Source organism: Zea mays, chromosome 10 (assembly GCF_902167145.1).
Source record: "Zea mays cultivar B73 chromosome 10, Zm-B73-REFERENCE-NAM-5.0, whole genome shotgun sequence".
Lineage (NCBI taxonomy): Eukaryota > Viridiplantae > Streptophyta > Magnoliopsida > Poales > Poaceae > Zea > Zea mays.
Window position 1 is genome coordinate 126793180 of NC_050105.1, and position 12113 is coordinate 126805292.

Below are 12113 nucleotides of genomic sequence, written 5' to 3' on the forward strand. Positions count from 1 at the left end.
AGAGGACGTTTAAATGACGTTTAAATACACAGACGTTCTACTCCATTTAGGTAAAAATGTTCGAACGTTTCAACTCTTAATTGTGTTTTGTCGTTTAAGCGACGTTTTAATAACAATGGCTACCAAAGGCTGCTCTAGCACCCTATAGAGAAATTATATATTCTTACCTATATTTATTTTAAAATTTTAAATAATATACTAAATAAAACTAAAATATATATTGAATATTTAAGGTTATGGTAAATACGTGCATTAAAAATTAGAAAAATATATTTTTAATATTTGTATTTATGTAGTGTCGGCGTTTCGAAACCCGGGGGTCCCTGGACCGACGAGTAAACTGTCGTCGTGTCGGTGTTTTGGGTCCGACCGCACACCCGGGGTTACCCCTCAAGGTGTTTTTAGGAGTAGGACGGTGTCAACGACTGTAGCAAAATGGTTCGTGCCGGTCGCACGAGGGACAGTGGACAAGATTTGCAGGTTCGGGCCGCTTAGAAGTGTGTAACACCCTACGTCCTGGTGTGTATATGAGCGTGGTTACAAGAGGACTCTCTGGATAGAGGGCGCAGAGAGTTTACGTGGGTGGCTAAGTAAAGTAGGGTCGATCGTTCTGAAGGGGTGCCCCCTAGGCCTTATATACTCGACCATAGGGCAGTACACGTGGATATGATAACAACAAGTAGCTAAAAGATAGTGAACCTCTTGAGTTTATCCCTACATAACCCTCGCCGACTTATCCTCGCATGGCTCCGTTGCGTGGGGGCTTCAGCGCGGGAAAGTCGGGCCTCTGTTGCGATTTACTCGTTCGACGTTGTGGGCCGTCCGGGTTTGCACCAATCTGGTCTCACGTCTTCTCTTCTTTGTTGGTTGTCTTTCCCCAGGCCCACGAAAGAATGATCTTACGAATTATTGGGCCCTCGGGCCTTTCGTGAGGCCTTTTACTTCTTTAGTAGACCCAGGGGATATCTATCCCCCACAAGCCCCCGATCTTTGGGTTGATTTAGAGGTAATCTACTCAAAGATCCAAGGTCCAAAAAATAACTTCCTGTTGCCTACTCTTGCTCTGATCACTCGTTCGACCGAAGTTTAGTTCTGTGCTTGTGCCTTAGAGGTCGGCATTTTGGATTATAAGATTCTGGACTTCATTGGGTGCACCGGAGGTGCACCCAATGGGTGTAGCCCCCGACCTTTGAGTAGATTTTAGAAGATAATCCTCTCGAAGGTCTTTCCCAGGAACTATCTCCATTTGCGCTCCTGCATCTCGGTTGAGGATTGGTCTTTTTAATCTTGTCCCACGCCTTAGAAGTCGGCACTATCTTGGTTTGGAATGATAATCCATGGGGTGCACCGGAGGTGCACCCAATGGGTGTAGCCCCCGACCTTCAAATGGATTTTTTAAGGATAATCCATTCGAAGGTCTTCCTTTCGTTTGTGGAAACTGGCATGAAGCTATTTTGCATTATGCTTTGGAGGTCAGCATTATGTCATCAATATTTTGCTGCAGAGGTCAGCGTATATTTTGTCTTTAGCAGCCGAGTTTGCAATCCATCCATATCTTGCTAGGTAGTGCAATTTATTTGCCTTTGCGATTGATTAGACGTTTGACGGACGTTCTCTGTCTAGTCTTCACGTCGCTTCTGTCGGCCATATCTTGTACTTTTGCTGGCTATATTTGGCTTTTCTCTGATCCTTACTGATATCTCATTTTTGTCTTGAGGTATTCACTGCATGCCCTGCACGGATGTGACCGTTTTTGAAAAATATACTGATAATTCCTGGGCGTCCCCCCCCAATGGGTGTGGGCAAGGGATGGCTTGGTACGCTGAGTGTTTTAGCCGGCTGCTTCTGAGTAGTAATGCGATGGGACGGCTAGTGTAATCATATCCTTTGCACTGTTGACTGGAGTCCCAATGGGTGTAGTGTTGCATGAAACGGCGTCCGCCGTCTGACGTGTCTTCAGATGGGTGGGAGTGCTTATTGAATGCCTTGCGACTGTTCAGTGACCGCGGTTGGAAGTGAGCAGTTGCCTTTCCCTTCTATAAATAACACCTTTGCTTCTCTGGTTTTTTCACATCTCTTCGCTGCTCTTTACTGCCTTCTTCTCCTCCCTTCTGTCTGCTTCCACTATGGGCAAGAACAACAAGCGCAAGCGTGAGCCGACTCCTCCATCGGAGGAGTTTGGTGACTCGGAATACTCAGAGGAGGAGTTCTCCTCTGAGTCCGAGGGGTCTCCGGCTCCCATCCCCCTGCTTGAGTCGTCTGATGACTCAGACGACTCCCAGGGGCTTGCGGCGGAGGTCTGGACGTACATCCGGGCCGTCGAGCGCTCCGGGCTCGAGGGCTCGGATGAGTCTGAGTTCTCCTCGGACGAGGAGGACTCGGACGGCGGCGAGGACGAGGATGACGACGACGACGACGGCGACGACGACGACGGTGGCGACGGCGACGGTGATGGCGGCAACGGCGGCGGAGGCAGCGGCGGCAAGGGCGGCACCAAGGGCGGCAGCAGCGTGGGCAGCACCGGAGGCGGCGGCGGCAAGGGCAGCGGCGGCAGGGCCAGTGGCTAAACGCCACTGGTCTTTAGATATTAGTATAGTTAGAATAATGTAGTAGTAATGTAGAGTAGTATAGTGTAGTTTAGTAGTAGTAGTAATGTAGAGTAGAAGTAGGGAAGCACCAACTGAGAGCACCTAGAGGGGGGGGGGTGAATAGGTGATCCTGTAAAAAACTTCAAACTTATAGCCACAAAACTTGATTAGGTGTTAGCACAGTTTATGCCAAGTGGCTAGAGAGGAGTCAAAACACAATAACCACAAGAATCCAATCAAGCACAGAGTGACACAGTGGTTTTATCCCGTGGTTCGGCCAAGACCAACGCTTGCCTACTCCACGTTGTGGCGTCCCAACGGACGAGGGTTGCAATCAACCCCTCTCAAGCGGTCCAAAGACCCACTTGAATACCACGGTGTTTTGTTTTCCTTTCACTATCCCGTTTGCAAGGAATCTCCACAAATTGGAGTCTCTTGCCCTTACAAGTATATGATCACAAATGAAACACAGAGTAAGGGAGGGAAGCAACACACACAAATCCACAGCAAAAGCGCACACACACGGCCAAGAATCGAGCTCACAAGACTATCTCAGAGTTCTCACTTAGAACAGAGCTCGAATCTCTTAGAGACACAAACGAATGCGCAGAGACTTAGTGTGGATGATCAAGAATGCTCAAAGGTTGCTTGTGTTTTTCCTCCATGCGCCTAGGGGCTCCTTTTATAGCCCCAAGGCAGCTAGGAGCCGTTGAGAGCAAATCCGGAAGGCCATCCTTGCCTTCTGTCGTCGGGGGCACCGGACAGTCCGGTGCACACCGGACACTGTCCGGTGCCCGATTTGTTTCCTTAAACGGCGAAGACGACCGTTGCAGACCGTTGGCAGATCTGGCGCTGTTGGCGCACCGGACATGTCCGGTGCACACCGGACAGTCCGGTGCCGTCTTCCGACCGTTGGCTCGGCCACGTGTCCCGCGCGGATTGCGCGGCCGACCGTTGGCCCTGGCCGACCGTTGGCTCACCGGACAGTCCGGTGCACACCGGACAGTCCGGTGAATTTTAGCCGAAGTCGCCGGTCAATTTCCCGAGAGCGGCCAGTTTGAGTCGCGCCAGCCTGGCGCACCGGACACTGTCCGGTGCACACCGGACAGTCCGGTGCTCCAGACCGAGCTGGGTCTTGGCAGCACACAGCCAAGTCCCTTCTCCTTTTCTCTATTCTTCTTCTTTCTGTTTCTAACACTTAGACAAATATATTAGTACTTAAAACCAATGTACTAAGGCTTAGAAACATACCTTTACTTCATGATTTTCACCTTGTTCATCCATGTACATAAATTCCCAATTAAGCACATGTGTTGGCACTCAATCACCAAAATACATAGAAATGGCCCAAGGGCACATTTCCCTTTCAATCTCCCCCTTTTTGGTGATTTATGCCAACACAACATAAAGCAACTAGAACAAGTGCAAAATCACTTTAAATAAAAACTCAAATTGGTTTTATTCAATTTTGGCATATATGGATCATCCTTTGCCACCACTTGGTTTGTTTTTGCAAATCAAACTCAAATCTCTATCTCTAAGTCAAACACACATGTTGAAGTATAAAGAGAGTCATTCCAAAAGAGATTGATCAAAGATTTCAAAAACTCCCCCTTTTTCCCATAATCAACACTTCTCCCCACAAGAAGCCAACTTTTGAAAATAGAGACAATAAGAGATAATAAAAGCTTTTGACAAAACAAAAACTCTATTCTACTATTGTCAAAATCTCTCAAGTGGTAGCTGATCCATTTATCACTTTGGCCTTTATTTTCTCCCCCTTTGGCATCAAGCACCAAAACGGGATCAATCTTGGCCTTTTAACCTCATTGCCTCACCAAAGTCTTCAATTAAGAGCAAATGGCAATAAGATTTCATGTGATGAACTTGGAACTAGTTACCCTCTCATCGGAGTGCAGTGGAAGTCTTTCATGGTCCAAGTCCACCTTTTCCTTTTCAATCCTCCTTCGAGACTAAATTATCAAACTCAAGCACAAGGTTAGTCTCAAAGGGTCAAGTTGTAACACATCTCCCCCTAAACATGTGCATCACTTTGCAACGGACTTGTGAGGTCCAGGGAGTGTTGGTACAACTTGAGCACCACAATAAGCAACAAAATGCAGAATGAACCTGATCAAATGCATAAACACATGTATGCTACAATTCAATCCAAGTTCCGCGAATCTAAGACATTTAGCTCACTACGCAGCCTGCAAAAGGTCTTCTCATCTAGAGGCTTGGTAAAGATATCGGCTAGCTGGTTCTCGGTGCTAACATGAAACACTTCGATATCTCCCTTTTGCTGGTGGTCTCTCAAAAAGTGATGCCGGATGTCTATGTGCTTTGTGCGGCTGTGTTCAACAGGATTCTCCGCCATGCGGATAGCACTCTCATTGTCACATAGGAGTGGGACTTTGCTCAGATTGTAGCCAAAGTCCCTGAGGGTTTGCCTCATCCAAAGTAGTTGCGCGCAACACTGTCCTGCGGCAACATACTCGGCCTCAGCGGTGGATAGGGCAACGGAAGTTTGTTTCTTAGAGTTCCATGACACCAGGGACCTTCCTAAGAATTGGCACGTCCCCGATGTACTCTTCCTATCAACCTTACATCCAGCATAGTCGGAGTCTGAGTATCCAACTAAGTCAAAGGTAGACCCCTTTGGATACCAGAGCCCGAAGCAAGGCGTAGCAACCAAATATCTAAGAATTCGCTTCACCGCCACTAAGTGACACTCCTTAGGATCGGATTGAAATCTAGCACACATGCATACGCTAAGCATAATATCCGGTCTACTAGCACATAAGTAAAGCAAAGAACCTATCATTGACCGGTAAGCTTTTTGATCAACGGACTTACCTCCTTTGTTGAGGTCGGTGTGTCCGTCGGTCCCCATCGGAGTCTTTGCGGGCTTGGCGTCCTTCATCCCAAACCGCTTTAGCAGATCTTGCGTGTACTTCGTTTGGGAGATGAAGGTGCCGTCCATGAGTTGCTTCACTTGGAACCCAAGGAAGTAGTTCAACTCGCCCATCATCGACATCTCGAATTTCTGTGTCATCACCCTGCTAAACTCTTCACAAGACTTTTGGTTAGTAGAACCAAATATTATGTCATCGACATAAATTTGGCACACAAACAAATCACCATTACAAGTCTTAGTAAAAAGAGTTGGATCGGCTTTCCCAACCTTGAAAGCATTAGCAATTAAGAAATCTTTAAGGCATTCATACCATGCTCTTGGGGCTTGCTTAAGTCCATAGAGCGCCTTAGAGAGCTTACACACATGGTCGGGGTACCGTTCATCCTCGAAGCCAGGGGGTTGCTCCACGTACACCTCCTCCTTGATTGGCCCGTTGAGGAAAGCGCTCTTCACATCCATTTGGAACAACCTGAAAGAATGGTGAGCGGCATATGCTAGCAAGATCCGAATTGACTCTAGCCTAGCCACAGGAGCAAAAGTCTCCTCAAAATCCAAACCTACGACTTGGGCATAACCTTTTGCCACAAGTCGAGCCTTGTTTCTCGTCACCACCCCGTGCTCGTCCTGTTTGTTGCGGAACACCCACTTGGTTCCCACAACATTTTGCTTCGGACGAGGCACCAGTGTCCAAACTTCATTGCGCTTGAAGTTGTTTAACTCCTCTTGCATGGCCAACACCCAGTCCGGATCTAGCAAGGCCTCTTCTACCCTGAAAGGCTCAATAGAAGAGACAAAGGAGTAATGCTCACAAAAATTAACTAATCGAGATCGAGTAGTTACTCCCTTGCTAATGTCACCCAGAATTTGGTCGACGGGATGATCCCTTTGAATCATCGCTCGAACTTGAGTTGGAGGTGCCGGTTGCGCTTCTTCCTCTATCACTTGATCATCTTGTGCTCCCCCTTGATCAAGCGCCTCCACTTGAGGTACCTGTTCGTCATCTTTGGTTGGGGGTTGCACCATAGTTGAGGAAGAAGGTTGATCTCGTTCATCTTGTTCTTGTGGCCGTACTTCTCCAATCGCCATGGTCCGTATAGCGGCCGTCGGAACATCTTCTTCATCTACATCATCACAATCAACAACTTGCTCTCTTGGAGAGCCATTAGTCTCATCAAATACAACGTCGCTAGAGACTTCAACCAAACCCGATGATTTGTTGAAGACTCTATACGCCTTTGTATTTGAGTCATAACCTAACAAAAACCCTTCTACAGCTTTGGGAGCAAACTTAGAATTTCTACCTTTCTTCACTAGAATGTAGCACTTGCTCCCAAATACACGAAAGTAAGATACATTGGGTTTGTTACCGGTTAGAAGCTCATACGACGTCTTCTTGAGGAGGCGATGAAGGTAGACCCTGTTGATGGCGTGGCAAGCCGTGTTCACGGCTTCCGTCCAAAAGCACTCGGGGGTCTTGAACTCTCCTAGCATCGTCCTCGCCATGTCGATGAGCGTCCTGTTCTTCCTCTCTACCACACCATTTTGCTGTGGTGTGTAGGGAGCGGAGAACTCGTGCTTGATCCCTTCTTCTTCAAGGAACTCCTCCACTTGAAGGTTCTTGAACTCGGACCCGTTGTCGCTCCTTATCTTTTTCACTTTGAGCTCAAACTCATTTTGAGCCCTCCTGAGGAAGCGCTTGAGGGTCCCTTGGGTTTCAGACTTATCCTGCAAAAAGAACACCCAAGTGAAGCGGGAAAAGTCATCAACAATAACTAGACCATACTTACTTCCCCCTATGCTTAGATAGGCGACGGGTCCGAAGAGATCCATATGCAGCAGCTCCAGGGGTCTTGAAGTGGTCATCACATTCTTGCTGTGATGCGCTCCTCCCACCTGTTTCCCTGCTTGACAAGCTGCACAAGGTCTATCTTTTTCGAAATGAACATTGGTTAGACCTATCACATGTTCTCCCTTTAGAAGCTTGTGGAGGTTCTTCATCCCCACATGTGCTAAGCGGCGATGCCACAGCCAGCCCATGCAAGTCTTAGCCATTAAGCATGCATCTAGACCGGCCTCTTCTTTTGCAAAATCAACTAAATAAAGTTTGCCGTCTAATACACCCTTAAAAGCTAGTGAACCATCACTTCTTCTAAAGACAGACACATCTACATTTGTAAATAAACAATTATATCCCATTTGACATAATTGACTGACAGATAGCAAATTATATCCAAGACTCTCCACTAAGAATACATTTGATATAGAATGCTCATTAGAAATTGCAATTTTACCTAGCCCTTTTACCTTGCCTTGATTCCCATCACCGAATATGATTGAATCTTGGGAATCCTTATTCTTGACGTAGGAGGTGAACATCTTCTTCTCCCCCGTCATATGGTTTGTGCATCCGCTATCAATAATCCAGCTTGAACCCCCGGATGCATAAACCTGCAAGGTAAATTTAGGCTTGGGTCTTAGGTACCCAACTCATGTTGGGTCCTACAAGGTTAGTGCAAATATCCTTAGGGACCCAAATGCAAGTCCTGTCTCCCTTGCATTTTGCCCCTAACTTCCTAGCAACTATTTTCCTATCCTTTCTACAAATAGCAAAGGAAGTGTTTAAAGCACAATAAATTATAGAAGGTTCATTCACTACTTTCCTAGGAGCATGAATAACATTCTTTCTAGGCACATGAGCAATATTTCTCCTAGGCATATCCCTATCATGCTTATAAGAAGAACTAGAGGCAAACATGGCATGAGAATCATAAACATGTGAATCAAAATCATTATAAGCATTTCTAGCATTTCTCCTATCATAATACATAAAAGCATGGTTCTTTTTAGCATTACTAGCCATAGGGGCCTTCCCTTTCTCCTTGACGAAGATGGGAGCCTTATGGCTTGTTAAGTTCTTGGCCTCTCTCTTGAAGCCAAGACCATCCTTAATTGAGGGGTGTCTACCAACCGTATAGGCATCCCTTGCAAATTTTATTTTATCAACTTCAATCTTGCTAGTCTTAAGTTGGGCATTAAGACTAGCCACTTCCTTATTTAATTTGGAAATTAAAACTAGATGTTCACTACAGGCATCAACATCGAAATCCTTACACCTAGTGCAAATCTTAACATGTTCTACACAAGAATTAGATTTATTTGCTACTTCTAACTTAGCATTTAAATCATTGTTAACACCTTGTAAAGTAGAAATGGTTTCATGACAAGTAGATAGTTCATAAGAAAGCATTTCATTTCTTTTTACTTCTAAAGCATATGATTTTTGTGCCTCTACAAATTTATCATGTTCATCATACAATAAATCCTCCTGCTTTTCTAAAAGCCTATCCTTTTCATTCAATGCATCAATCAATTCATTGATTTTATCTATCTTAGATCTATCTAAGCCCTTGAACAAGCATGAATAATCTATGTCATCATCACTAGACCCACTATCACTAGAAGAAGCATAAGTGGAGTCTTGAGTACTCACCTTCTTCTCCCTTGCCATAAGACATGTGAGACGCTCGTTGGGGAAGAGAGCCGATTTGTTGAAGGCAGTGGCGGCGAGTCCTTCGTTGTCGGAGTCGGAGGAGGAGCAATCCGAGTCCCACTCCTTTCCTAGATGCGCCTCGCCCTTTGCCTTCTTGTATTGCTTCTTCTTTTCTCTTTTGTTTCCCTTTTCCTGGTCACTTTCATTATCGGGACAGTTAGCGATAAAATGACCAAACTTACCGTATTTGAAGCATGAGCGCTTCCCCTTGGTCTTGGTCTTGCTTGGCTGCCCCTTGCGACCATTTAGCGCCGTCTTGAATCTCTTGATGATGAGAGCCATCTCTTCATCGTTGAGTCCGGCCGCCTCAATTTGTGCCACCTTGCTAGGTAGCGCCTCCTTGCTTCGTGTTGCCTTGAGAGCGAGAGGTTGCGGCTCGTTGATCGGACCATTCAAGGCGTCGTCCACATATCTCGCCTCCTTGATCATCATTCGCCCGCTAACAAATTTCCCAAGAACTTCTTCGGGCGACATCTTGGTGTACCTGGGATTTTCACGTATATTGTTCACCAAGTGAGGATCAAGAACGGTAAATGACCTTAGCATTAGGCGGACGACGTCGTGGTCCGTCCATCGCGTGCTCCCGTAGCTTCTTATCTTGTTGATAAGGGTCTTGAGCCGATTGTATGTTTGCGTTGGCTCCTCGCCCCTTATCATTGCGAACCGTCCAAGCTCGCCCTCCACCAACTCCATCTTGGTGAGTAAGGTGACGTCGTTCCCCTCATGAGAAATCTTGAGGGTGTCCCAGATTTGCTTGGCGTTATCCAAGCCGCTCACCTTATGGTATTCATTCCTGCACAAGGAAGCTAGAAGAACAGTAGTAGCTTGTGCATTCTTATGAATTTGTTCATTAATGAACATGGGACTATCCGAACTATCAAAATGCATTCCACTCTCTACAATCTCCCATATACTAGGATGGAGAGAGAATAGGTGACTACGCATTTTGTGGCTCCAAAATCCGTAGTCCTCTCCATCAAAGTGTGGGGGCTTGCCGAGTGGAATGGAGAGCAAATGAGAATGTGAACTTTGCGGAATACGAGAGTAATCAAAAGAAAAGTTCGAATTAACCGGTTTTCTTCTCTCGTAGTTGTTGTGGTCCTCGTCCTTTTGGGAAGAAGTAGACTCATCGCTGTCGTAGTAGACGATCTCCTTGATGCGTCTTGTCTTCTTCTTCTTCCCATCTCTTCGCTTGTGGCCCGAGCCCGAGTCATTGGACTTGTCATCCCTTGGCTCGTTGACGAAGGACTCCTTCTCCTTGTCGTTGATCACAATTCCCTTCCCCTTAGGATCCATCTCTTCGGGCGGTTAGTCCCTTTCTTGAAGAGAACAGCTCTGATACCAATTGAGAGCACCTAGAGGGGGGGGGGTGAATAGGTGATCCTGTAAAAAACTTCAAACTTATAGCCACAAAACTTGATTAGGTGTTAGCACAGTTTATGCCAAGTGGCTAGAGAGGAGTCAAAACACAATAACCACAAGAATCCAATCAAGCACAGAGTGACACAGTGGTTTTATCCCGTGGTTCGGCCAAGACCAACGCTTGCCTACTCCACGTTGTGGCGTCCCAACGGACGAGGGTTGCAATCAACCCCTCTCAAGCGGTCCAAAGACCCACTTGAATACCACGGTGTTTTGTTTTCCTTTCACTATCCCGTTTGCAAGGAATCTCCACAAATTGGAGTCTCTTGCCCTTACAAGTATATGATCACAAATGAAACACAGAGTAAGGGAGGGAAGCAACACACACAAATCCACAGCAAAAGCGCACACACACGGCCAAGAATCGAGCTCACAAGACTATCTCAGAGTTCTCACTTAGAACAGAGCTCGAATCTCTTAGAGACACAAACGAATGCGCAGAGACTTAGTGTGGATGATCAAGAATGCTCAAAGGTTGCTTGTGTTTTTCCTCCATGCGCCTAGGGGCTCCTTTTATAGCCCCAAGGCAGCTAGGAGCCGTTGAGAGCAAATCCGGAAGGCCATCCTTGCCTTCTGTCGTCGGGGGCACCGGACAGTCCGGTGCACACCGGACACTGTCCGGTGCCCGATTTGTTTCCTTAAACGGCGAAGACGACCGTTGCAGACCGTTGGCAGATCTGGCGCTGTTGGCGCACCGGACATGTCCGGTGCACACCGGACAGTCCGGTGCCGTCTTCCGACCGTTGGCTCGGCCACGTGTCCCGCGCGGATTGCGCGGCCGACCGTTGGCCCTGGCCGACCGTTGGCTCACCGGACAGTCCGGTGCACACCGGACAGTCCGGTGAATTTTAGCCGAAGTCGCCGGTCAATTTCCCGAGAGCGGCCAGTTTGAGTCGCGCCAGCCTGGCGCACCGGACACTGTCCGGTGCACACCGGACAGTCCGGTGCTCCAGACCGAGCTGGGTCTTGGCAGCACACAGCCAAGTCCCTTCTCCTTTTCTCTATTCTTCTTCTTTCTGTTTCTAACACTTAGACAAATATATTAGTACTTAAAACCAATGTACTAAGGCTTAGAAACATACCTTTACTTCATGATTTTCACCTTGTTCATCCATGTACATAAATTCCCAATTAAGCACATGTGTTGGCACTCAATCACCAAAATACATAGAAATGGCCCAAGGGCACATTTCCCTTTCACCAACTCGCGAAGAGTTGGTTTGTAAACTGGTTAACTTCCCTCTTAATGAAGAACTGTCGTTGGCCCCATCTCGATGGTTCGCTTTCTCTGATTGTTGAACTGGTTCTTATTGTAGATGAATAACTTGCGCATCACATTGACGCTTCCAGAAGTAGCTGCCGAGTAATATTGTAGTCGGTATCGGCGTTTTAGAAGCGTCACCGAGCGATTGAAGGTTGACATCAGCGTTTAAGAAGTAACACCGAGCAATCGAACACGAGACCATCGTTTTAGAGGCAGCACCGAGTCAGTGAAGGTCGACATCGGCATTTTAGAAGTAATGCCGAGCGATGAAATACAAGTTCAGCGTTTTGGAGGCAACGCCGAGTGATTGGAGGTCGGCGTCGGCGTTTTAGAAGTAACGTCGAGCGATCGAACACGAGGTCGGCGTGTTAG